This window comes from Corvus brachyrhynchos, unplaced genomic scaffold (genome assembly GCF_000691975.1).
Source record: "Corvus brachyrhynchos isolate BGI_N302 unplaced genomic scaffold, ASM69197v1 scaffold80, whole genome shotgun sequence".
Classification (NCBI taxonomy): domain Eukaryota; kingdom Metazoa; phylum Chordata; class Aves; order Passeriformes; family Corvidae; genus Corvus; species Corvus brachyrhynchos.
In genome coordinates this window covers 14,755,192-14,782,454 of record NW_008236769.1, presented here as the reverse complement: position 1 = coordinate 14,782,454, position 27,263 = coordinate 14,755,192, and the positions used below count along the sequence as shown (strand labels likewise).

Here is a 27,263-nt window from a genome sequence, read left to right as displayed (position 1 = left end):
GCCAGGGGAGTAACCGCGGGTAGCGGGAGAAGCTGCTGCCGGCACTGGCTGCTGGACGCCGGGCTCCCAGCGTTTTCCCCTCAAATAACCTCACCAGTCACCGAAATGTCAGGGCTCTGCCCAGTTCCCCCTGCCTGAACCAGCCTCATCAGCATGGCAGTGCTGCTTCAGCACTGCACACTTTGTTCAGAACTACTCGCACGTTACCGGGATTCCCTGAGCCCGACGGTATAAAGGGAAGAAATATCTCTGCAGTGGTTCTTAGCAGCTGGGTCTGGCATAGGAGAAGATGTGCTTGAAATCCTCTTCCCAGCTGAACAACACCTTATGAAGCAAGCTCCTTTTCAGGCCCATGTGGGGCCAGAGCTGCCAACTCTTTTTTTAAAGCTTTAAGAACCAGGCAAAGTCAGGGAGTTGATACCAGGTTTCTTCCAGCTGCAGAGGACACTGCTGTGATCCCATCGAAGAGTACCCACCCAAGTTAAAAAAAAAAAAAAAGCAGGGTCAAAATTTCCAAGTGAGTATGTCCACTGGGCCCATGAGTGAAAATTTTCTCTCTTTCCTGGTGATCTCATCACAAAGATGGAGGAGAAGACCATAGGGGGGCCTGCACTAGGCAGTTCTGCTGTGTGTTTCTCAGAAGGATGAGTCACTTCTCCATCTGGATAAGACACCTTGTCTTCGTTCCCCAGCCACAAAGCAGGACAACCTGAGTGCTTTTGAAAGGCCAGCCTTGAGCAAGACCAGTGGGTGGGATGCAATGAGGAAGGGTCCCCCAGGGAAGAGGGGAATGAAACACATGCGGAAACTTTGCTGGAGCAGGAGTGAATCTGGACATGCAAGGCTGATGCCTGCTCAAAGGTGGAGTCTGAGCCACATCTGCTGCTGGGAAGCTGCTGGGGCTTGTCCAGCAGATTGGCTCATCCCACAGGATAGTCCTTCCAAAGCCCTTCAGCAGAAAGCGGAGGGAAGGTGCTGAGGACCATGCTCTGCACACCCCAACACCAGCCTGAGCCAGGGGGAGAAACTCGGGGACCACACATGGCAGCACACAGGGACCTGGTGGAGCACACTCTGCGGGCACTTCACGAAGCAGCAGAGGACAATTCTACATGGAAACATGTAGCTTGGCATTGTTGGCTTTTTGTTATTGCTCAGACCCCCAGCACACAGGAAAAATTCTCCTGGGAGAAATCTGGGGAGACTGTCAGCAGGGGAAGGTGCTAGGCGGAGGTCAGTAAGGCCTTTGCAAAGACAAGCTGCTTCTGTTGGGGTATGTCCTTAGGACAAGACCCTGTGTGGTGGCACTCCTCTGAACTGCTGAAATGGCCAGCTTGCAGGTGACTCCCAGATTTCTCGAGGGAAGAAAGCAAAGCCTCCCCTCCCCATTTTCCCAGCTGGCAAGAAACTCTCTAGAACGTGCCCTCCTGTGAATATACCAGGACCTGTGGTGCTAATGGTTTGTGATTCACCAGGCAGGAATGTATCTCTACATCTAAGAACTGGACTCTGGTTTTTGCATTGTTCCCTGGGATAGAGAAACAAGTAAAGGAAGGGACTTGAGCCCAGGAAGAGAGAAAAGGGCTGTGGGGTGAAGAGTCAGAGGCATGGGGGGATGAGGACTGGCTTTCCACCCAACACATTGACCCACAGCTCATTTCAGTCAGCAGAGAGCTGAAGACAGCCCTTGTGCCTACTGACAGCATTTTGAGACACCATCATGTGCTGGACAAGTCATACTGCAGCAACCCAGGACCATGGGACAGAGCCAGATGTCCCAGCAGAGGTAATTCCCACATCAGCCAAGGTCTCTGTAGGGGCTGAGTGGAGGAGAAAGGTCTTGGGAGCTGGAGCTATTTGGGCACTGGCTGAAAACCCTCTACTTACAGAGCCAGAGACTGCAGGGGCCATATTCGGTGCCTGTCTCAAGTCTGGGCGACCCCGTCTGTTCCCATTAGGAGGCCCAGGCAGTAAATTGGGCCCTGAATATATAATTAAGCAAAGGGCACCATCCTGAAGCCAAGGTTCACACTGATTTGTTGTGGCTGGGGTGGGAACAGCCCTTTGCAAATCACTAGCAGGATGTTGCTCCTAGTCAGCTGGAAACTTGGTAGCTCAACTCCATAAAAGCTGGATCTAACGCTTCAGCTCCCCAGCTGGTTTCAGCATCCTGACCAGCACGCAATCCTGTGGCTTGCTTTTCTGCACGACAGTCTGGAAACCTTCCTTGAGAGCCTCTTGTTTGCTGGCTGCCAGGATTTGCCATGCAGATTCTTGCCAAAGGGATAATATAAACAAAGCATAATGTCAAGTTTCCCACACAAGTAAGATGATCTATTAGCACTGCACTTTGTACTAATTATTGCACAGTGGGTGGGGGCTTGTGAAAGGAGATTTATGCATTCAGCTAGCCTCACTTTTATTATTTGTAAGTACTTTTTGGCAAGGAATGAGCGAGATATGTATTTTATTGTTACGCTGTTGCAAACATCCTAATCTTCCGCACTCATTAAAACCTCATAACAAATAGTAAGAATGATATATTGCAGCCACAATGAGCATCTCATTCATCCCCAGGTGGGGGGAGGGGGGTGAGACACATGAGATGGAGGACAGAGCAAATAGGAATTTGGTTTTTTGGTCCATGGTCATATTTGCATGGAGAGCCCAGGTATCTGAAGGGAGGAAATAAGGGGATGGATAAGGAATGGCTGCTGGGTTACCCAGGTGCATGGGGAGCTCTGAGGTAAGATGTCAGTGTGGAAGAAGGATGCTGCTGCCTCAAAGGGTCAGTCAACACTCCCAGAAAGCAAAAACCCATTTGTGTCCTTCCTGGCATGAAGCAGGTAAGTTGTATATCTGCTCTGGGAAGTCACATCACTACCCAGGAGCAGCCAGGCTTGCAAGATTTGTGCCTGTGTGTCAGGTACTGGCATAAGGAAGAGTCTGGGGCACCCTGGGAAGACATCTCAGGGTATTTCTGCACTTCCTGGACCAACAGAAGGGACCCCAGAATTTACACATTGGGTGGTCAGGTTGTCTTTGGGAAATTCACTGCTGAGTGCAGTACCCATGGGGTTGATGCTGGGTGAAAGCCAAACTTTATCTGATGTTTTAGGGAAAAAAGGTTCAGTGGAAATGGTTGTCACAGGTTAAAAGGCTCTGATGGTGCTTCCAGGGCATCACAATGCTTGTAGGGCATTTTTTTACCAGGAATCCTCAGGTAAAGATCAGAAATTATGACCCAGAGTCATACATGCACTCCTGGCACATTGGAAAAGATTGCAGGAAGAGATTAATGGGGAGGTGGCAGGAAAGCCACTAAGACAGAGTCCCATGGGCTCCTACCCAGATCTGCACACCACAGCTGCCAGAGCCATCCCCACCTTGGATCATGCTTACCTGGGAGGGATGAGAGCTGCTTCAGAGCTAGTGGTGTTTTCCCACCAAATCAGAGCCTTTCTTGCTCCACTGTTGCGTCACCTGTAGGGGCTGGCTTAAGAAAAGGATTTCCATTCTTTTCATCCATCTTCATTTGGGCTCAATGATCCTGATGGGTCTCTTCCAACTCAGCATATTCTATTCTATGATTCTATGATTCATCATTTGTCCCACCCTGAATATTGTATTTCAAATAATGTAGTCAGGGCTTGCCATGAACCCCAGGCTGCTGATCTTTTCCCCCATCAGAGCCTATTCAGGTGTCCTTTCTCTCTTCACCTGCTTCTTCCAAAATACCACCCCTGTTCTCTCTCTTTCTAGCCTCCCGTAAGTTACATCACCAAACTTACCTCTGGTCACAAGGGAGGAGAGTGTGACCCAGAGGCCACCTCTGACTGTCAGCATCAGCCTGGACAGTGAGGAGCACAGTCAAGCAGAAATTCCCAGACACGTTTCCAGCAGAGCTTTGGAGTGGCCATGTGTGTCAGGCAGCCAGCTCAACCCTTCTCTGGGTACCTCCAGGAAGGGACTGAAAATTGTAGTGACTTTTTATCCCTGCAAGCTCAAAATTCTTGGCATCATCTTTCTTCTTCAGTTTCAGGTAAATAAAGTTTTGGGACTGGGCAAAAACTACAAATCAGATGTTTCGAAATATTTGGTAATGACTCCTCCATTGTCTTCTTCCCCAGGTTTGTATCAGTTTTCCAGCTGTTGTTGGTTTATCCTTGGGGTGTTGCTAGGGAAAAAACAAAAGACAGGTAAGATGGAAAGAGAGAGAAATGGCTGAATTTAGAAAGTTATAGATATTGGCTGGACCTTCAGCCTACAGAAAATGTTGAAGTAAAGAACAATTCACAGAGATTCTTTTTGGGTTTTTGTTTGATTTTTTTTTTAAATGTCCCTTCTAATCCTAGAAGTTTCATCCCCTCGACCTCTGGCCGAGCTCTGTTGCTGCAATGGCACCACGCTCCCAGGGGACCAGGAGGGCGTGTCCCCATGTGGGAACAGAATAATCACACACCCTTGGCCTTTGCCCTCACATGGGTATAGGAGGTGGATGGGTGTCCTGCTCTGCTCCACCATCTGGAAGCATGGACAGACTGTTCATTATACTGGAGTCATGACATGGCTAATATAAATGCTGGGAATTACGTCCATCTGTGCTGGATGTCCAGCTGGAAGAGCAGGACTGGATGGAGAGGCTGATTTCCAATCTTGCCATCAGCACGTCCAATGAGGGATGTTCTGGAGACAGTTTCTGGAGAAAGCCTGTCTCCTCTCTGGGGTAGGAAGCAGAAGTAAGGGGGAGAAACGCTGTGCCTGAGACAGGAAAAATGAGGATTAAGGAAGTTGTCAGCATTAAGTAACTTATCCCTCAGGCTTAAGTTGCCAAAACAGAGATCAAGAAATACACCCAGCAAGGAAGGACTTGATACTGTCTTGGGAGCCACTAGTGTGAACTCAAAATTGCTCCATTAAGGACAAATTGCTCTCAAATGCAGGCACACACTACTGAATGAGGGATTGCTGAGGCTGCTGCTGCTGCTGCAGGTGGCAGGGGACCATCCACAAGTCTGCCCCACCACCCCACCGTGGTGTGAAACCCCAGCTGAACAACCTCACTTCACTCCTCCCCATCACCAGCAGCCCCTCTAGCAGCTAAACCCTGCCTCATGCCTTCCCAGCCACTTGCCCACCCTTATTTGATTTTTTCATCTTTTCAGACCTTATCTTGATAACAAACTTGAGCCAGAACCGGGAAACTCCCTCCTTGAGCTGGTGTCTGCTGTAGTCTGACATCATTTTTGTTCTCACCTTCCTCCCTGTTCATCTCCATTGCAATGCAGACTGCTATCCCACCCCTTCTCCTGCCTCCCCCAGCACGCTGCGCTCAATCTCCCTCTGCACAGGCTCACCCTGAACAAACCTCTTTTGTCGGGCCACCCCCCACAACAAGAAAATTAGCATAATTCGGGCATGTTGAGGCCACCACAGCAGCTACAAGCCGTGATTACGGTGCATGTGGTTAGCACAGCCTGCAACATCAAACAGTGTGTTTACAACAGATGTAATCCCTAATGATACAACAGGTGTATAACAGTCAATACCAGCATTGTAGCGATCAAATAACGCCGTGGCACGTTCACATTGATCCAGTATTAATCCAGCCCCCTCGGGGCTTTGGGGTTATGATTTATATGACTCACTGGGAGGTTTCGGCATCTCTTTGGCACAGCACCAAACTGCAGGCAGGGATCAGTGTATAATTTACCTTTGCAGTGAGAGCTTTTTGGATCCACGCTCTTAGCAAGCCAGGTTTGACAATGGCACTTTGAAAAGGAGAGCTTGTCGGAGCACGCAGGGGCACGTTTCTCTCAAAGGGTGATTCATGTGCTGCAGCTCCAGCGACTGTCCTGGTTTTACATGCTCCAGTGGTGATGAATTAAAGCAGCAACAGGAGCACAGCCCACATCAGCTCTCACAGGCTCCTGCCCGCACTGTGAATTTCCTCTGCATCCCTTTATACATCAGCTCAAACTGTTTACCTTAGCGAGGAGGAATACAGGAGAGCATGGGATGAAAGCATACCAAGGGAAGGCAGCTTCTGAACGGGAATCAAAGGAAAATCCAAAGGCAGCACATCCAAAACCAATGGAAATACTTTTCCACCCAGGCCCTGGTTAAATTGTTACATTTGAGACAAAAAAAATGGGTGAGATTCAAGAGAATGAGGACCATTCAGGGGGATAACAAGAACATCTGCAGCCATCTAAAACACAGGATGCTCACCCAGCATAGGAGTAGGAGCCTGGCTCATGGCTCTGCTCCTACATAACAGGAGTCAGCCCACCTTTGACTAGGCAAGGGTCCTCATTTAGAAACTCATCACACACCTAATTTTAGTGTGCACCTCTACAGGCAATTTTCAGGCAAAGCACTGGCAATCAAATATGCACAGATATTAAATTAGAAGCCGTCTTTTAGTAACAAGGACAAAATGCACTGCTGAAGGAGCGTGGAAAGGAAGCTGGTGTTGTGCGTGCTGCAATCCAACAAATGAGCTTCACTTGCCATGGTGGCAAACTGGTAACTTTTGTGAGTATTAAAGGCAATTAAAGAAACAAACACTCTCCATCATTCCCCAGAGTGAGAGATATTATCAGTTGTGGCTTTGTATTTTTACATAATCACAGTTTAAAGGAACATTTTTCCATATGTGGAAATTCCCTGTTTTCTCCTCCAAACGCTAACAAAATCCTTGCCTCTGGCTAGCTCCACTCTCTTCATGGCTCTCTGTTATGGCACTCCTGCTTGCCCCAAGGCCCTGGGGAGAAGAGATGGGCCCAAAACAAACGCCAGAGGTGAACGTGCTGGAGATCCAGTCCTACACCCAAACAGCACACGCTCCCTCCGCTCGGGGTGCTTTTGAAAATTCCCCTCTTCCCAGTGTTGAAAAGGCTTTTGTGATCTCAGAGAACTCCTCTCTCAGGCATCCCACTCCAGCGACGTGATCAAGCAGCACGTCCCACCCATCACCACGTGCCCATCACCCAGAAACCTCCCAGGATAAGTGGTACGAAGGGCGCAGCCGACCCGGGAAGCTCCACCTGTACCACTGGGGGGACACCCTGGGATCTGGATAAGGATAACAGCTTCCTTCTCTGATCCTATTGAGGGGGTTGAGCTCAGCCTCACTCCAACAGCTCACACATGGGGCTTTGGCTTGGAGCTCAGCTGCTCTGTGCTAGTTTCATCCTCTTCACTCTTCAATCCAATGGCCAAATTATTTGCCCCTTTGCTGGGAAGCGGGGCCAGGTACAGCAGGCATGAGGGAGGCTTGTGCCAAGGGTGCACTGCTGAGGATGGCCATGTCCTGCACAAAATGTTTGCATGCCCAAGCTGCCTCACACACCCAGCTAGAAGTGTCCACACACGGCTGCCCATGTCCATCTGCACCCCATTTCTGTCCAGCCACAGTCACCATTCCCCACAGACAAGGCAGATGTGCTCCTCCCACATCCTCAAACCCCTGGCCCCAGCACCCTTTGCACCAGGTGGTGATTTCTGTCTGGCTTGTGTGGCCTTTGCTGGATTTGTTTGTTTGTTTGCCATGCGTGCTGTTTGTGTGCTGCTTGCCTGCTGAGCTTTTCTATGCTGAGCTTTTCAGTCTATGGGCTGGCCTGCTCCAATCTTGGATAGCATCTCACTAGCTTGCAAGCCTGCAGAAGCTGCCTGGTTCTCCTATCAAATCCCCAGCACAACCAGGACCATTCCTAGGTGCTGAGGTGAGGGTCTCCAGACATCCTGAGCTCCCCCATCACCTCACTGAAGCTCCAGTAGAGTTCCTCTAAAAGCTGTAAATTTGATGACCAAACCTTGAAGCAACAAAGGTCTGCTTTTCTAGTGGCAGCAGAAAAAAGTCTAATGGCATCAGTACACTGAGTGGGGGCACTTAATTATGGTTATGTAGTTATGGATGTTGTCTAAAGAGTTGTAGAATGGTTTGGGTTTGTAAGGGACCTAAAATATCATCTAGTTCAAAGCCCTCTGCCATAGGCAAGGATGCCACTCACTAGATCAGGTTGCTTGGGACCCCATCCATCCTGTCCTTGAATGCTTTCACGGATGGGGCATTCACAGTTTCTCTGAGCAGGAGGAATAAAGTGACATAGAAATCATCCAGGAAAATCTATCGATGCTGAGTCCATCTCAGAAGACACTTGGGACCAGACTTTGAAACCTGTATCCACTGGATGATCCAAAAGGCTCCTCTCAAGACGTGGGACCCCAGCCATGTGTCCAGGATCACTTACTAAAACTGGGCAAGAGTGAAGAACAGTCCCACCATCTCTCTGCCAAGCCATGCTGTGCTATACATGAAATTCCTTGGGGAGGGGCTGAGCTCTGTGGTTATACTGACCAGACCCCTGCTGTGCTTTCACACTCTCCTGCGTGCACATTCCCAATTTTGCGTGAGAGAGACAAGAAGACACCAAGGCTTTGAAGTTTGTCTGAGACCAAGGCAGTTATTGCTGTTACTTCCCATCTGGCAAGACTTAGAGGATCTATGGCTCTTTCCAAATATGTTTTCTGGGAATATTATCATATTAGAAACCATTTAGATATAAAATGTCACCGCTCATGGGAAAGTCTTGTTAACACAGAGGCACCAGCGGAAGCTCTTCTTAAAAATTCCTTTCTGCTTGATAAAGGCTTTCCTTATCTAAACAGTGGTATGGTGTCCTCCCCCTGTAGGCTGGTGTTGTGTCACGGAATTGGGGAAGCCTCTTCCTCGAAGGCAGAAGAGGAGAGTCTAGATGAGCTGCCTTTCATGCCATTGCTTTGATGGCCAGAGCCCATAGGGTTCATGTTCATTATCACTGCCAGGGGAACCACCAGGGCTCCTCTGTCTGAGCCAAGGTGCTGATCTGGTCCTGGACCCCCCAGCCGTGCATGCAGCCATGTCCTGGAGGCACCACCAGCCCCAGAATTCTTCTCCTCTCTCCTTCTCTTTCTCTCCTCTTCTTCCTCTACCAGAATCAAACCAGCCTGGATATTGATCATCTCTGATGCTCACACTCATCCAGTCACACAGGGCTACACATAGCAGCTGCTATTTGATTTTATTTCTAATCTCTTGTCATTTTTTTTACCAAATCCCTTTAAGCCTCTTTTAAATAGCTCAGGGACCATGAAGGGCTATTCCCCAGCTTTGTTTCTCCTTGTGCTCTGCCTTTTTCAAGCACTTTTAAATCGTTGCCGTTTTTACCCTTTCTACTCATCAAGCATTGCCTACAGCAAAAGACTGTCTCTTCTTGACTCTTATGGGCACCTTTGCAGAGCAAGGTTCTCACTGGTGCCCCTCATGAACTTGATGCTCCATTACCCTTGGTTGCAGGAGCTCTAGCAAGGATGACCTGAGCAGCTTGCAGCTTACCATGTGGGATGGAAATTTCAGGGCTTGCAGGTTGTGAGGTGAGCTGGCTCCATCCTGGGAAGCAAAACGCCACTGAGACCAGGAAGAACTGCCAGAACCTGGTGTCCAAGGTTTCCTAAACCAACATCAGGTTATTCAGGATTCTAAGGACCTGCTCCAGGATATCTGGATCTCAAGCTCAAGCCTGGAGCTGGAGGCCCAGTAGCTTCCAAGGGAAGTGCCTTTATAGGGTAGGAGATGGGGGGTCCCAGAGCTTTCAGGCTCCTGGCTTGCAACAGAGAGGTTGAAAGCCCAGAGGTAGGTTTGCCTCTCCACCCTCAGCCTACATGCCTAGGCCTCTGCTTCTGATCCATGAAAGCTTGCTGAAGGCCAGACCTTCCTCGCAGAGGGAGTACCTGAGGATGAGCAATTCAGCATGTTCCTGCAGTGCTCCACTTGCAGTGTCCTGTGGCTGCGGCCGCTGTGATCCTGAGCTGGGGGCTGGAGGCACCAAATTAACCTGAATTCCCTGTGTGCACCTACAGTGTCCAGCCTGGCAGGGACCTGCAGGACCTGAGTCCAAGACCCTCACCCAGCCTGCCCTGTATAAACCACTGCTGTTGAGGAGCCTCAGTGCATGGACATGGCAGCTCCCACTGAAGCCAGCTTGCCCATGGCTTGGGAATACCTGCTGTATTTTCTAAGCCTTTCTCACTCCTCCTCTTCCTCGGCTGAGCTGCAAGGTGAGTCCTCGCGTATCCTGAAGGATTCACTGCAGAGCATTGCTTGCATTTTTGATTCTGCAGTTCAGAGTCCTCGAAAGAGCCCTGCAGCCACTTAGCTCATGATGACGACTGATACCAAACACTGTTTCCTCTTATTGCAAGCAAGTAAAAATAAACAACATCCTACTGTACCCAGCTCTATCCAAGAAAGCACTGTAATGGGTATTTATAGATAAACAGAGATACACTGCCTGATGGGGTCTGCTGCAATGAATTTAGACCTGAAGATTGAAAATCCAATTGCGTTTATAAATCAGCTGTGACATGCCAGTGTCATGTCACCAGCAGAAGGCAAAGGGCATGTTTACTACAAGCAAAGGCACACGCTACGGTCATATGCATAAGCAAGTTTCTGTGCAGACAGGTTATTTTTTGCATAGTGTTTTTTTGATTTTTACATGACTTAAGGATAATGCTCTAGGAGCCTTCTTTTTTTCTTCGTGCAATTTTTTTTTTTATGGTAACATTGTTTTTTCCCCTTTTGTGATTGACTGGAGGTTTTGTTAGGTTTTGGTTTTTTTTAATGTTCTGAAGAATGTTTGTGCTTTTTTTGGCACCTCATTACAGACCTCAAAAAACCTGACTAAAACCCTGGCTGCTTCTAAAGCTCCTGCCAAAGGAATTCATGCTTCTCTAAATTTGCTGTTCACATTTCTCATTCCAACTGATATTTTTAATAATAAATATGGTTACTAAGAATAACTGTTTACCACCTCTGTCAGCTCCAGTCTTTTATTTGGACTCAGATCTCACCCTTGGGTTATCTGTTTGTCTTGCACAAAAATCAGCACTATGTATAGACTCTGTGGGGACCCTCCTAATGAGTTTTCTGGGGTCCTTAGGATGTGCAGCGACCAGCTAGCCTGAAAGCTGGCATGTCACAGCCTCCTACCTGTCTGAGATCTCGTAGGTGCCATGATCTCCATGGCTAAACCCAGGCTGTCCCAGTCCCCAATCCCTCCCCATGCATCACTTTATTTTCCCTGATGTGTCTTGTCTGCAGCTCCACAGCCAGGCTTCCACATCCATCCCCTTCTATCATGCTAGCCAGCGTTTTTTAGCTGCTTTTTTTTCCTTTATTTCTTTTTTTTTTTTTTTTATCCTCTAGACCAGGTCCTCTTATTAGATATGCCCTTTTCACTGACCCTGAATTATTGCTACCCATGGTCTTAGAAGAACAGTGCTGTTTGTTAGTCTAAGAGCACATGTGACTACCCTCTTCCTGGCCAACGCCAGAGGTTGCACCAGAGATTTTTCAAGCCAAAAACCAGGCATTTCAGCAAAAGCTACAGGCTCTGAATGTGATCCGTGAAGTCAGAAGAGGACAAAGGAATCATCATCTATTTGGGGACCTGCCGGAAGACACGAATCAGAAAGATGTGCACAAATTTAGTCCAGGGCATGCAAGAGTTTCCCCGGGCAGAATCTAACCTCTGTCGGTGGCAAACATCCCATTCCCGCTGCAACGGGGCTGCCAGCAGGAACCGGGATTTTAATGCCCGGGATTTTTACTCCAGCCCGTCTGGAGGGAGCGGTGCCTGACCGAGCCTGCCTGGGGCGGCGGGGAGCAGGACGTTAATGGGGAAGGGCATCCCGGTCCATAGGGGTCTGGGCTGGAGGAAGGTTCCCAGCTCGGCGGCTCTTTAGGGTTTGCAACAATTTGCAGATTAGTGTTGGCACTTCCAAGGCTGGGCTGGCAGCGAGACCTTTAACCAAGACAGACAGATTCCCTGCTGTGGCACTGTTCAGCGGGCTTAAATGGAATAACGACGTCTTTCCAGCTTGGGTGATATTGGGTCAATCTTTTTCTGTTTCACTGTGTTTCCACCCCCCTCCCCATCCCCATCGCCATCCCCATCCTCCCCCCGCCTCAGGTCACTGCGCAGCCCGGGCTGTCGGGAGGGCTGCGCTGCCGCGCCTGTGCCTTTGTGCTTTGGGAGCTTGGGGAGGGGGGGGGGATCATTTTTATAACTCTTTGTACCAACGCAAGCAGAGCTAATGGTAAAAGGCAATCAAATCTTCTGCTCCAAGGCATAAGCTGGTTGCCTGCAGGGTCAGGGAGGAATTTTGCCCTCCCTTCTCTCCTGGGTTTGGAGGCTGCTCGGCATCAGCACAGCTTGTGCCTCATCCCAAAAAACTCTCTAGTTCTCATAACTCTTCTTTATTTGCGCTAAGAAGAATGACAGAGGGTGCTTATGGAGTCGCCAAGGAAGGTCCCCATCAGCGTCCACAGCAAGTAGGGCTGGGGGAGCTGCTCATGACTTTGCTGGACCTTGGGGCAAAGCATCAGGTTGCTTTCCCTCCAGGGATTTTTGACTGCCTCCCTCTGATGTGTTCTCCTTCCATGACACAGTGGGAGTTTTCTGCCTTTAAGTCCTTTCTTTTCAACTCCAAATCCATATGGGTGCTGGCTCTACTCAGACTAAACATTTATGTGTGCCTGCCGGCTGGAAGCCTTGGGGTGGGAGATACCCCCACCACCACCACCACCCTGGCATCTCAGCCGGACCCCGTTCCCTGGGGAACAGCTCGCCTTAGCTTGGGTCAAGGCAATGCAGCAAGACACGCAGCACAAATGCAAGCAGGCACAAGCAGGGAAACAACCGTTGGGGAGGCAGGAGTTCAGAGGTAAGCCGGCTGTCCTCAGGTAACAAACTCTGGGCCACCCACATCAGAGCACCAACCTCAGCTCCCTCCCAGCAGAAATGACCAGGGGCAAATCTCAAAGGCAGAGCCAACGCGCAAGACACACACACGCACACTCGCACACACCCCTATCGGCACGGCCTCGCCGGGGAAGAACCGGCATCAAAGGCATCGCGGCCTCTTCTCCCGAATCCGGCTGTGCCGCGGCCCCAGGTTGTCGTGCCGGGGAGGATGAAGGTGCGGAGTGGCTTCGCTCAGGCCCCCTCCTGGCTCTCAGCACCCCCGTTTGCCCCCCAGACCCGTGGAGGGGTGAGCCCACTGCGGCTGCCTCCCACGAGAAAGAAAACACGCACTAGCAAAAAAAAGGGCTGGAAAATTTCTTTCTTTTTTTTTTTTTTCCCTTCTGTTGCGTTCTGAAACCAATAATTAAATTTAAAAAATAACCCAACAACAATTAACGCAAATTAAGTGTGAGGTCTAAGCTACCGGCAGAAGTTTGATTTGAAAAGAGCAAAGCAAGCAGTTCTGGCTGGGAGCTCTGATAGTTTGTCTGGTACGGATGGTCAGAGAGGCAGAGTGAGGGACAGAGGGAGGGAAAGTGGGTGAGAAGACACGGCTAATGCGGCGTATGAGCCACAGATTGCATGAAACCCTCTGGAGTGGCATGTGGGCTACAGCAGAACTTTTATCCTCTCTATTTGCACCAAAGGAGCATTTGGGTGGCTGTGGCGGAGCGACAGTGACTGCACTCCACTGTCTCCAGCATGCTCAAAGCCTTGCCCAAAACAAGGCAACCTTACCCCCAAATCAGAGAGCACTCAGACCAAGAGGGGCAGGGAGAAATGCACAGGAAATTCTGCGTCCATGGGTGCGATTGCTCCATCCATCCCTGATAAACATCTTTTTGACACATTATCTTCTCCTGGTGAAAATCCTGCTCTCCTTTCCCAAACCTGCCCATCTGCCCTCCTTCTCTCCTTGGGGAAGTTTGGTGCCTTTTAGGTCCCAGCCACTAAGTCAGCCCAAAACAGGGTCCAACCAACACAAGCTGTGGCCTCCCGTGCTGCAGCCTCCAGCTCATCCCTGTGGCATGAGCAAACTCCCATGTCGCTCCAGGCACATCTGTGTCTCCCTGGAGGGATAGTGAGAGGGGCTTGTGCTGCCACCTCTGAAAATGCATCACTGGTCTCCAGGCCTTCTCCCAGGGGATAAAACCCCACAGTCTGTCCCTGAGGCCAGCCTTTTAAAAGAATCGTTAAATTGTTATTATTCCTCGTTTAACTGTGTCTCTTTGTCTGGGGAATCCTGTCCTGTCTGGGGAGGTGGAGGATTGAAAAGTGCCCTTTTCCCTCCTGGCTGACCCCCTTGGGTGTCTTTCACTGGACAGTCACAGAGCTGCAGTGTCCAGCATCCCATTTTCTTAGGATTTCGGCTCTTGCTGGTGACCCTAAAAAAGTGACTGGGTATTTTGGGCTACCCTGGGGGGCGGGGGCAGAAGCTGGCTCAGAGCTGCCAGCTGCTTCTCCCCATGCCCCCCCTGCCCTCCGCAGCCCCCTCCCCGTGTCCCCCACCCACGGCCCTTCGCCGGGGGAGCCGCGGCGCGGCGCAGCCTGCCCAGGGCTGGCAGGGCTGCGCCTCGAGAGAGACATCAAAGTCTCCCCTGGAATGTGTGTGGCTCTGCCGCGCTGCGAGAGAGATACGGAGCCAGGGATCATGAAAGAGATACTGCGATGGTTATCGCCCCATCAAATCAAGGGGAAGCTGAGCGTCAGGCTTGCCAACAATACCTGTTATTGTTCCTCCCCTGTGCGGGACTTTATTAAGTGCTATAATCATTTTAATATTCATGCATCTCCGCAGCCATTCCACCCCCCTCCCCTTCTCCTCCTCTGTGCTTTTCAACATATTCCACATTGGAAAGTGCCTTTCTTGCATTTCCTGGGAACTCGCTTTCCCTCCGGGCAGCAGGTGTTTCAGTCCGCAGCACCTAGGCAACGTCCCTCTCCGCACTGGGAAAAGGGGATTTTCTCGTGGTCTTTCGCTGCGCTCTCCCCCCACCTCCTTCCCTCCACCACCGCCCCCTTTTCCTTCAAGTAAAAGCTAATTAAGCACCACCCTACTCAAATGATGGCATTATTTCACCATCAGTGCGAGAGAGAAGCTTGAAGTCCTTGTCCAGGCTGTTCTCCCACTGTGGTGGGGTGTGCGCTGCCGGGAAATCTCCTCCATCTCCAGGTGGCTCAAGAGTGGTCTGAGGGTGTCCCTGCGTGGATGCTGCAGGGCAGATGTGTTACACTGGTTGTACATGGGATGGTTTGTACCAGCCAGCGTTGGGATGAGCAATCCAGGCACTACAGGAAGGTTCCTTTGCCCATCCTTCACATGCTCTCCAGGCTTCATTCCTGAGCTCAAAGAATAAAACTGGCTGTGGGGTCTAAGTGTGGGTACCTCAGAAATCATAAAATCACAGAATGTTTAGGTTGGAAGGGACATTAAAGATCATCCAGTTCCAATCCACCTGCCAAGGGCAGGGATACCTTCCACTAGACCAGGGCAGTCTAAGTCCTGTCCTACCTGGCCTTGGACACTTCCAGGGATGGGGCAGCCACAGCTTCTCTGGGCGCCCTGTGTCAGGGCCTCACCATTCTCACAATAAAGAATTTTTTCCTAATATTCAATCTAAACCTGCCCTCTGTCAGTTTGAAGCCATTTTTCCTTGCCCTATCATGCCCTTGTAAAATATCCCTCCCCAGCTCTCTTGTAGCCCTTTTAGACACTGGAAATTGTAGAATGTCTCCCTGAAGCTTCTCCAGGCTGAACAATCCCAGCTCTCTCATCTGCCTCCACAGCAGAGGTGCTCCAGCCCTCTGAGCACCTTCATGGACTTTCTTCAACAGGTCCACATCCTACTGATGCTGGGGACTCCTGACCTAACCCAGTCCCGCTGCTCCTTGGCACCAGGACAGGCCAAACCCCAGCCAAACCATCATCCTGAACCAGCCAAAAAATCCATGCTCACCACCTCCATCCTCTTGCCCCATCCCAGGACTGGTGGCAGCTTGTCACAGCATCTTTCCTGTGGGTAGTGACCATCATGCTCCTCACAACAGGTTCAAGTGGCAGGATGTTTATTCAGGGATTACAGCCCCGAGAAATACCTACAACATGGAGATTTATTTTGTGGCGTCCCATCCGTTCTGGGCTGGGCAGTGTTTTCCCAGGGGTGGAGGTGTCTGTCACCGGATCCCTGGGAACAGCAGCATGATCCACTGGCTGTAAGTCCTTGAGAAAACAGCAAATTTGGGAGTTGGTTCATGGGCAAATACTGCAAAGATCTCCTTCAAATGGCTGTTTAAGGGAATAGCTGCAGATAAGGGAGAAGCGCTGCAGCTGACAAGCAAAGGCTGCTGCTGGGGGTCTTAGGGTGGATCTGGAGAAGAGGCTCCAAGCCTGATGCTGTTCTGCTTCATCCCTCTCCTAGAAGCTCACAGTGTTGTTTTCCTCCCACCTGACCCAGTTGTGATCCACCACAAAAAATGGGGCCACATCTGATGCACTTTCTCCAGAGACCCCACCCCACCAGGACTGGTGACAGGGTGAGGGACACTTGAGCCAAAAGCAAAGCCCAGCAGCAGCACATCCACCTGGCTTCCAGTTGCACACAAAGCCCATTGTTTGTCCCAAGGTTTACTTTCATTTTGAGGCACCTACATTAATTTTTAAACTCCTTCCTCAGTTTAGTTAACTGAGTGTTTTCACTTGTAAATGAGATGGGGAAAAAGTACCTCTGAAATCATTAGAGTGAAATTAAAATTTAAAAAAAGTTATGGTGGGATAATTGCCCAAATTCCCCCAAGTAACTTGGGATCCCTTCCAAACCCAGCTTTTTGGTTACCATATTTGAGTAAAACCTTCCTCTGTTTGGAGTATTCAGAGCACCTGTGGTGAAGGGTATTTGGGTATATTCAGAGCCCAGCGGTGGTGGTGGAGGTGGGCAGGGGGACCCATGAACTGCCAAGGGGCAGGTGAGGGGACAGCAGAGCCTGTCTGGGACAGGGGAGAAACGCCATGTACCACACTCCAGGGACAGGCTGAGGGTAACCCATCCCAAAACAAGACAGAACTTCAGGGTGGGTTCGTTTTTGGTCCAGGGAACACGTCCTACCCGTGCCAGTGCAGCAAAGCCCCCTTTCCAGCGGCTGCTCTGAGCCTGCTGCCGAGCCCGTCCCAGAGCAGAGCAGGGGTGCAGATGCGGCCCCAGCTCCCTCAGCTGCAGCTGAGGTATGCACAGCTGGGGCTCCCTGGCAGGGCTCTGCGCCGCCGTGGAGTTCCCCCGAGTTCAAAGCTCTGCTCTGACTTTGTACCCCGCTGGAAGACACTTCCCCTTGCCGCCTTCCGGGTGAGATTTCATAGCTGCAGGAGAGAGGCCTTTTCATCATTTGGCCTCAGCCTTTCTTTTCTCTCTCCCCCCCCCCCCCCTTTCTTTTTTAACAATATCCTATACAGAAAGGAAACAAACAAATTAACTGCTGGGTCTCCAGGCTGAGGCAGCCTCACCCACACACAGCAGCCATCGCCCTTGATCCCCGAAGCGCTGCATCCCCTGCACCATCCCACGGGCACAGCAGAGCCCATGGGGGCAGAGGGGTTTTGCAGCTGTGTGGAGCCCCTCGGCAGAGACCAAGGTCAGGAGGGGACAGCTTTGCTGGGGCAGAGGGGTTCAACCCAGGGCTTGGCATCAAGGGTCGGGGATCTGCGAGGCTGGTGTGCAAACACACCTCTGCTTTGTTCTCCTTCTCCCACAGGGATTCTCTCGGGAGCACGGAAGTTATTGGGTCTTTTTCCTTAGAAGTGAGTATAGATGATGCTGAGCATACCTGTGATAGTCACACCTCGTGTCTGGTTGCAAAGCAGCACAAACCGTAAGGGACACCAGTGGGGGCTTGGTGCCCTGTGTCCTCCTGCCCACCCTATGTATCAGCAAAAGCCATTTTGCAAGTCTCTTGAAATTGCCTCCAAAGCCAGGCATGGCCACCAGGGAGAGGAGAGATACTCAGGAACCCTCACACCCCAGTGGACGTTGTGCATGGGTCTGCAGGAAAGCATTCAGGGGTGTTTCATAAGCCACCATAAAGGGCCTGAGTCAGGGCATAACTGAGAGATTGACAGGAAAAGTTGAGGCCTTGGAGCAGGCAAGATGGCAGGAGACGGATGTTTTGCCCCAAACATAGAATCGTAGAATCATTTAAGTAGGAAAAGACCTTTAAGATCATCAGGCCCGACTGCTAAGCCAACACTGCCGAGGCCACCACTAAACTGTGTCCCCAAGCGCCGCATCCACACATCTTTTACATCCCTCCAGGGATGGTGACTCCACCACTGCCCTGGGCAGCCTGTTCCAATGCTTGACAGCCGTTTGAAGAAATTTTTCCTAATACCCAACCTAAACCTCCCCTGGCACAATTTCAGGCCATTTTTCCTCTTGTTCTCTGATGCAAAATACCTGAATATTCCCACTGGCGCTCCCATGCCTCCATGCCCAGCACCCCACGGGGCAGGTGGGTTTGGTTGGGATGGGGTCTCTGCTAGCAGGGCTTAGCTGTGCTGGGAGGCTGCAGATGTCCCAGACAGCACAAGTCCCAGGGGTGAGAGTGGAGGCATGAGGCAGAGAAGGAAATCCCGGCAAGCACAATAATGGACCTGGGATTTGGGAATATACCCGTTTTTCTTCTTTGTCAGCAGGTAAACAGCTGCTGTCTATCTTAAAGCCTTTTGCACGGCAGGAAAAGCAACTTAACTTTGAAAAGGTGGGTGGAGAGGAGATGTTTGACCCTGTATGAAGGACTGTAGGACCTGGGCTATGAGCCCTGGACTATTTAAAGGGGAAAAATGAATCATTGCCATTGTCATGCTGAGCAGCTCACAAGGTACAAATCACCTGAGCACCAGCTCTCCTTGGAACACAGTTGTGTGGCCACCAAGAATTTCAAGACACAAGAGCAAATTCTGCTGGATGACCTAAATCCCGTTCCTAATTTTGAAGTGATGTAAATCTAATATTTAACCAACAGAAAAAAAGTAGCCTGAGTTTATTCTGGGGCACATGGTCATACTCATAGCTTATCATAAATAGGTAAGGCAGGCAACTTAGCGGATAACAATCGTGTTCAGGGGTTAGGGAATTGTTAGGAGCTGTTTTGCCAAGATAAGGTTTCTGACATCCATCATTGCTTCTGTCAAACCCAAGAGGTTGAGAGCGTGGTGAGAAGCTGCCGTGGTTTTGCTTTGTTAAAGCATTTTCTTGAGTTTACCAAAGGGATTTTAAGCAAATACTGATTTTGCAGTGGTGATAATTCCCTGCAAGCAGGTACTGTGCACTATAGCATTTAAATAACTGTTGCACAGCTATTTTGGGAGAGAATTCCAGAAGTTATTTAACTATTTTTTTCTATGATCTATCCATTTATCTCTTTATCTATTATCTGTCTATTTTCATCTATTTTATACAAAACCAGCACTCGGTCCAGGCAGGTTGCCTTTCCTGCTGCTTCAGTTCAGCTGACTTTGATGGGAGCCACAGCTTCCTGAGAGTCACTTTAGGGCTCATGATCAACAGCCTAATGGGGATTTACCAAATTACTGCTCGTTAACACAGCTGCATCAGGTTACCATAAACAGGGTAATTCAACCCAAACCTCCCTCACTGAAGGCTTTACCTCTCACTGGGGCTCTGCATCATTCTGGCCCTCCTCATCCTCTCCAGGATGGAGGCAAAGGAGCAAACTTTCCTCTCTGAAGAGCTCAGATCACGTGGGAAAACCGCACAGAGCGTGGAGGGATCTTGGCATACAAATGTGCGGTGCCTCTTCAAAGCTCCAGCACAGAAGCTGTTTACACTGTAAATAAACAGACACAAGTAGCGGGCGCAATCCTTTTCCTCATGCCCCTCTCTTCTGGGAAAGACAGGCAGCTCCAGAGGTGCCGTGCCCAAGTGCAACAGCAGAAAAATCCTCCTCTTTTTGTTTATTGAGAGGTGGTGGCAGGGGTCCTCTGAAACAAACTGGGCAAAAAACAGGACAAGGAGGCTGGAAACAGTGAAATAGCAGAGCTTCATTTTAATCAGCAGGTTTTCAGAGGAGGCACACAAAGGTGGTGATGGGTTTGCTCCTGCCATCCCATGCCCAGGCACATCTGGCTTCTCTGCCAACATGGCCAGTGCTGAGGAGCACTGGGAAACAGGGGCAATTCAGGTCCAGCCCTCCCAAAGAAATGTTTTCCAGGAGGAAAAAAGCAAACTTCAGATGAGCAACAAGTGAATCATTTACTCCTGTCTGATTGTTTAAAGAAAATCCAGACTGGGATGACAGGTTTAGTGACTATGAGAGTTACTGCTGCAGGTACCAGGCTGCAGCTTCCTCTCACGGCTACGGGTTTTACCCAGACTGTCAGGGGGTCCTGCACGTAGGACCCCAAAACCAGCCCTTAGTGAACTGCAGTGGGGACAAAGTAAAGTTTTCCCCCAGACTGGGTGGACAGAGGAGGAAGGAAGGGAAGAAAAAGGCCTTGTCTTTGTGGTGGGGAATGTGGAGCAGGGCAGAGCAGCATCCATCCCTGGGGAGACCCAATGGGTGCCCAGCTGAGCACCCTGCAGGTGAGAAAGCAAGGACAGGAGCACTGACAGCTGCTGACTGAGGTGTGTAGAAGGTCTCCTGTGGGTGACCCTTTCAGCTATGGGACAGCTCTGTGACATTTCTCAGGGCTTTCAGACCTACCAGAGCTTTGGCCTTGGCCAGCCAGCCCCCTCGCGTTAGGCACTGGAGGAGGGAAAAAAAATGCTGCATGGCCACAAAAGCAGGATGAGACCTTCCTATGGCCAGGGATGTCCAGCAGCCATCAGAGCCCTGCACTCAGGGAGAGGTGTGGAGCAGCTCTGTGGGATCCAGCAGCACCTGATGGGTTGGGTGGCACTGGCTGGACCAGCAGCCTTGCATCACCTCTTGGCTCTCAGCCACCAAGTGCACTTCCTCCTCCTGTCCATCCCTGTGGGATTAAACTTTCCTCTGTCAGGTGCTCTGTGGTTGGGGCAGGGCTTGAGAGGCTGGGTAATGGTGGTGAGAGAGCTTTAAAATAACCCAGGGTGTGGACACCTCTCTGGCAGTCATGTTCTAGAAGGGCCTGGCTTGCCCAAACCTGTGCCGTGTGTCCTCGGTACTTGGTCGTGGGGGCCTCTGTGGTGATGGAGCCAGCTGCAGGTTCCCTCATGGTGGCCAAGCCTGGAAAGCTCCTCAAGGAGCAAGACTCTCCTGTGGTGCAGGGTAAAGATGCCCTTTGCATGTCTCCAGATGGCAAAGCTTTGGGTCAGGCTGCACCAGTGTTTGCTGCCCAGCCTTGGAGAGCTGAGGTTGGACTAGACAATCTCCAGAAGTCTCCTTCCACCTGGATGATCCCATGATCTGAGGATTTTCCCTGTGATTGCAGGACCAGCTAGATGCACATTGCATGCTGCTCTGTAATGAAGCCATATCCAAAACTCCTCCAGACAGCGCTTGGGTCACACTGTCTCTGGATGTAATGACACCTCTGTCCCAACCAGTCCAACAGGATCCTGTTGTAAAACAAACATTGCACGACAGACGTATGAGAGAATTGATGCTCGGATCCATGGATGGGCTTTCACCAGGAATTAGGCACCGTTGTGTCTCCAGGCATAAGAGCCTGGTGCCACATTTTAGGCTGCACAGCCAAGCCAGGAGTCACCACACAGATGTCCCTGCAGCCTGTCCATGCAGCACCTGTCCTCCAAACCAGGCTCCAGCCATAGCCATCCCCAAACTTTGAGTGTTTATTTATAATGTTCTCACTCTTGCCCCAAGTTATTTCTATTATGAGGCTAGTTCACAGCACCTCAGCTGGGCAACTAAAGCTGTCCAGAGGATGAGTGGGTTGAGACTGCGTGTTCCTGCTGTGGGAAGAGAGGGGACAGGGCAGGATGATGGCAGTACAGCTGGGAGAGTGGAGGTGGCTGCTCCTGCTGCTTCTGGATGGATGAAAGGCACAGGGAGAGGCAGAGAGAGCTGCCAGTGGAGAGGATACCCAGCCCCCAGCTCTCACCTGCCATCAGCACCATGGACCCTGCAGCTGTGGGCTGGGGGGTTTTCACCAACTGAGCACCCAAGTGTTCCCACTGCTGAAGCCTCTGTGTCCCACAGTGCCAACCTCCCCTCTGACAAGGGAGCACTAGTGATGAGATCCCATGTGTTTTTGTTTGTGCTAGCTTTGCTGAGGTAATTGCCAGCAAACACTGTAGCTTGATAAGCAAAACATTGGCAAGATGCAATTTCTAAAGCATCTTTAGCTAAATTTGTAGTGGTTGTCTCCAATTTGCAGTCCTGTTTGTGTCTGTGAAGAAGACACACACTTTCGCAGCTCCTTTCTCATGTTCCCACTTGCCTTGCACAGCCATGGAGGTAGAAGGAGGATTCCCCTTGCTTTATGCAGCTTGGCTTTGACTGAATAGCTTCCAGTTACCTTGAAACCTAATCTTCTTTTGAACTCTTTTTAAGTCAGTTGCATTCTTGGAAGGAGATGAGCCTGCGAACTTGTATCATCTGATGAGAGAGATAACAGCCCTGCAGAACCTACGCCCAGTGGCAGGCACAAGCCAGAAAACATCTGCACCTGCTCACATGGAAAAAGCACGTGGGTATTAGAGGAGGCAATTTGCCTTTCATGAGTTTGGGGATGTTTATTCCATTGAGAAAATTTCTCAGAGATGTCCTGGCTGCCTGTTTTGGGACACCTGCCCATCGGTCCTATGGGAGCTCTGGGACATGCTGCAAGACAAAATGGTGCTGAACATCTCTAGATGAAGATGATAATTTGCTTTTTGGGGTGGTCTGGTGCTGCGCTTTGCAGCTGGTAAAGGGGGCTTATGGAAACAAGCTGAAAATCTTGCCACTCCTTAGATCCATAACTCCCAAGTTCTGCCTTTCCTCTTGCCCTAAAATAGGGATTCAGCAAAAAGATGTGCTAAATATTTAGGTCTGTCCTTCTTGCCAGTCTTGTTTCCACTGGCAGCAGCTGCCCATGTCCACCAGAGACCATGAAATGACCCCAAGGATCGCATCATTCCTGAAGATCACATGGTGGTAAACCCCCATTCTAGGAAGGTCTGTAGAGTTCTTCCTATTGTCTCCATACTCCAGTCATGGGATTAAGGTGTGACTTTTGGGTAGTCTGTCTGATTTCCTGCATTGATGTACATCCCTATAGACTTCAAATGTCTCTGACAACTGTCTGAGCTCCCAGATGCAGATCCAAGGGTTTGGTGTTCAGTGTTTTTCCTCCGCATGGAGTGGCCTTGCTCTGCTATTGGCTTTGCATCAGCAAAGTTCTTGCCACTAAGAGATGAACCCAAACAAGCAAGGAGAGACAAGGACTATGTGAGACACCCAGATCCGCTTGCTCTTACCCATCCCTCCACCCAAACTGGCCATGAGACCAAATGGTGGCCACCACCTTTGGTGTCTGACATGGAGCAGAGGAGCATCAAAAGAGAGGAGGGCTGGAGACAGCGACAAAAGCCACTGCATGTAACATCAGGGCTGGATGCTGAGCATGAAGCAACCAACCTAGCCAAGGGCGAAGATCTGGGCCCTCAGGACTCCTGTGGGGAGCTGGGGTGACGCCACCTTTTTCATGTGCCTTTTGTGCTCGTCCATGGCTTCTTGGATCCCCAGCTTCAAACACAGCTGCTTATCTCCCTGCATTACTCAGTGCTTCCCTACGTGTGCTCTAATGCATCTTCAAAGCACAGTGCTTGCCACAGTGAACAGACCGGTTGATTCAATTAAAGAGACTTCTAATCAACAACGGTAGTGACTGCGGGGGGGTGGGGAGATTATTTGGGGCAGCTGGGAATAAAATTGTCCTAAAATTGCTCATTGTCAGAGCCATTCGAGGTGATACCTGCAACAACTCAGAAGCCTTCTGTAAAGGTCTCATCCTCACAGGAGCAGAGGAGCCTCTGCAAGAGCAGACGTGTAGTAATGGGTTTTCCTTTTTTAGTAGTGTTATTCCCACTGGGATATTAAAGAGCTCCCCCAGAGCATCTGGGCAAACAGCTAACTCCCCCGAAACCCAGGGCGGTTCATCAGCCCCAATACGTTGGCTCTGAGTTGTTCTCAACACTCTGAATGCCAGATGAGGGCTTCAAATTGTAACAGCGAGGGTGAGTGAGAGGAAACAACGAGCCCTTTTACCTCTCAGGATTCCTTTCTAATTAAAAAAAGGCAAAAAAAAGTGGTAAAAATCTAAATTCTGGTTCCAGAGGGAGTGGGCAAAGTCTCAGCTGGAGCAAAACTGGGCTCTTGAAAAAAGCAGGCTGTTGGCCAGGAGAGCCCCATGGCTACTGGAGGAGCTTTTTTCCTTTGTGTATTGCATTTTTTGAGTCATGGCATTGCTGTTTATTTCCACCTTGCTCTCAACCATGGTGGGATGACACCAGAGCCCCCCAGTGACTGGACAGGAGCCTCTTTGCCAAGCACCCCAACTGGAATCCTACCACGGGTTTTGGGGCTATGGGAAAGGAGGCGAGTGGGAGTGGGGCCGCCGGCTGCCAGAAGAGTTCATAGGGCCCACAGCCCGCTCCTGCCCACATCTGAGGAGCTGTTGGGAAGGCGAGCGGGAAGGAGGGAGCTGCGGACCAGATGCATTGCTCCGGTGGGCCGTCTCCAGCCTGCAGGGCCCCGGGGAGGCGCGCCCGCACCAGCGCTCGCGGCGCTTCTCTTTGATAGATGCCGTGGAGGAGCGAGATCGTGCATCGGGGAGAGAGAGAGGGAGAGAGATCCAGTCCGGGAAGTCGTGTCTATCTTTGTTCTCCTCCTACCTGATTGCGGGATGACTCATCCCCTTCAAACCAGCGAGGCTATTTCTGACAGGAGGTGCTACTTGGCGTGAGTAAAGATGGAAAAGCCTGCCCCATAACTTGGATGATAAAAAGGATAATAATTATGCTTTATATAGCAGACTTACAAATAATGGCTTGCTTCTTTGGCTGTTCAAGACCACACACGCTTTTTTTTTTTTTATAAGGGGGAGAGGTGTGGGGGGTTAATTTGGGACTTTTTTAGCTGGAACAGGAGATCTGTGTGGTCCCGTAGGCTCCTGTATAATAATTCTTTTAGCTTAATATCTTTTGATCTCCTCTAAGTTATTCATCAGCCCTGAATAACACACCGCTTGACAATCAGAACTTTTTATTGGTGAAACGGTGCTTCATTTCACCTTCAAACAAAAGCAGGCTCGATGCTGTGCCTCCCCAGGAACCCATGGGCAGGTGTCAGGTACCTTAGGAGAAATGGGATACTAAGTGGAGACAGGAAGGAACAGGAGGAATAAAAAGGAGTAAGGTTGACAAAGAAAGTTACAAAGGAACAAAAGGAAAGATCTGTCCAAAAAAGATGAGAGACATTGAAAAGATAAAAACCAGTAACAAATTTGGGGTCTTTTTACTCATTCAAATAAAAAATAAACCGGGAAGTAAGGGCTGAAGTGAGGGACAGGTAAAGGGAAGTTAGTTCAAGTCATCCTGAGGAATCCAGTGAAACTCTGTTCCAAGTCCCCACAAGCACGGGGAAAAGGAAGTCTGGAGGATAAACTGGTCATGGCTGAGGAAATGGGTTGAGGTGCTCAAGTCCAGGGAATGACATTGTCTCATCCAGCAAAAGCTGTCAGGTTGGGGAAGGCGCAAGTGAAGACCACCTCCGACTGAAGAACCACCCAGGCTCTCTGGCAAGGGAGGGAGGCGGTCTGCCCAGCTAAACCCTCACCTGGGATCAAAAGCATGGCGAGTGCCAGAACATCTCCCAGACAGCAGGAGGGACAGTACATTTTTACAGTGTAAAGGTTTTGAGACTTGAAAATTGCTGTAAGACTTTGGAGTGGCACACAGGACACGGCAAGTTCCTCTGGAGATGGTGGGTGCTGCTGGGAGCAGGGAAGCAGTGACCTGTGCTGGAAAGATCAGCTGAAGGGAAGAGAGATCACTGATGGGGCTCCCTAAGGATCAGTGCTGGAAATAACTTCACATCTTCACTAGTGACTGCAGCACAAAAAGCAACAGCATGTTGATAAATCAGCTGATCTCAAAAAATAGAGGAAGAAGTAAAAGCATAACCAGTCTGGAAAAATACATGAATAGCAGTCCAAAAAATGTCCCATTCCAGCAACCAGAAATGGAGCGGCATTGAGGAGCACAGAAGATAAGCTGACACACTGAAAGGTGGCATTCATCTGACCTTGCATAGGCCATCTGAAAATAGTCCGAACTACTCTGTAGTCAGAGAGAAAAGCAGGTCCAAAAATTAAGTTTTCCAGTAGTAAGCAGCAATAATAACTGTTGTCACACATACACAATGTGTGAGAACATAATGCAAACCAGTGTAGAAGGAAAAAACTGATGTTTGCCCTCATATGTAGTTTTCCCCATGGAGAGGCACAGATGATGCAAGAGAGGGCACATGGCAGGGTGCAGTCACAGTGACATGGAGCTCCAAGGACATTGCCAGTGTCTCAGCAACATCTGCTTGGGAGGAGATGGTCACACCACGGTGCTGGCGAGCACTGGGACATGGAAGTGCAGAACACCACAGCAGTCCAGCCAGGAGCTGGCTATCCCAGGTGGTGGCAGGAGAGGGCTGACCAGCTTGGGGGTGGATACTGGCACGTGCCCAATTCATGGCATGGGATTTTGAGTTTCATCATCGAGCCTAGTTGGGACAGAGTGGTGACAATCCATCCTCAGGCCTCCTACCTGCTATAATGTCTGAGGAGCATTTTTCCTTGGCAATTTTTCCTTGGCAATTTTTCCTTGGCAATTTTTCCTTGCAATTTCCTTGGCAATTCTGGAACATGGAAGGACTCTTCCAAGGACTTTGCACCTCACGTAATACTGTAGTTTCTGTTTCATCCATACCAGCCAGGACTTCAACCAAAGCTGGGGTTAATAGCCAAAGGATGCTATTTCCCCCCCTTTTCCCCCAGGTGTCCATGTTTATCCTGTGGGGTACAAAAAGATCAAAAGAAAATGAAATGAAACCCATCTCAAGGCATCTGCAACAAGGTCACCTTGGTTCCGACCTGGAGGACCTGCTGCTGCCAGGCTGGAGATACCCTCTTGTAAGAGCAGAGATGCTAGGAGAGACCTCTGTGGTTTGGTGTTCACCACATATATCTGTCCATGCTGAGACCTGTCTCCAATGAGAGTCTTGGGCTCTCAGCAGCAAACAGCAAGCAATTTCTGATCTCTGGAAAGCAAAGGAATAGAAGCAGAGGTCAGAAATACCATCCCAGTGAACTGTGGCAGCCGTTGGCCAGCTACCCAAATCAGAGTTTTTCTCTCCAGGTTTTAACTCCATCCTTGCAGCACAGCAGACAGGTCAAAGCCTGCTTTGAAGCGAAACCAAGGCTGTAGC

General features: G+C 50.1%; 1 long non-coding RNA gene across 1 annotated transcript in view; it reads right to left on the bottom strand.

Annotated features, from left to right (window-relative positions):
- LOC108445025 overlaps window positions 1-15,527 on the bottom strand; it is a 20,246-nt gene extending 4,719 nt beyond the window's left edge. The window contains exons 1-2 of the long non-coding RNA XR_001859752.1: window positions 15,364-15,527; window positions 1,004-1,009 (exon numbers count right to left, since the gene is read on the bottom strand). This is a non-coding gene — a long non-coding RNA (uncharacterized LOC108445025). The remainder of the gene's footprint in view (window positions 1-1,003; window positions 1,010-15,363) is intronic.
- Between the last annotated feature and the right edge of the window lie 11,736 nt (window positions 15,528-27,263).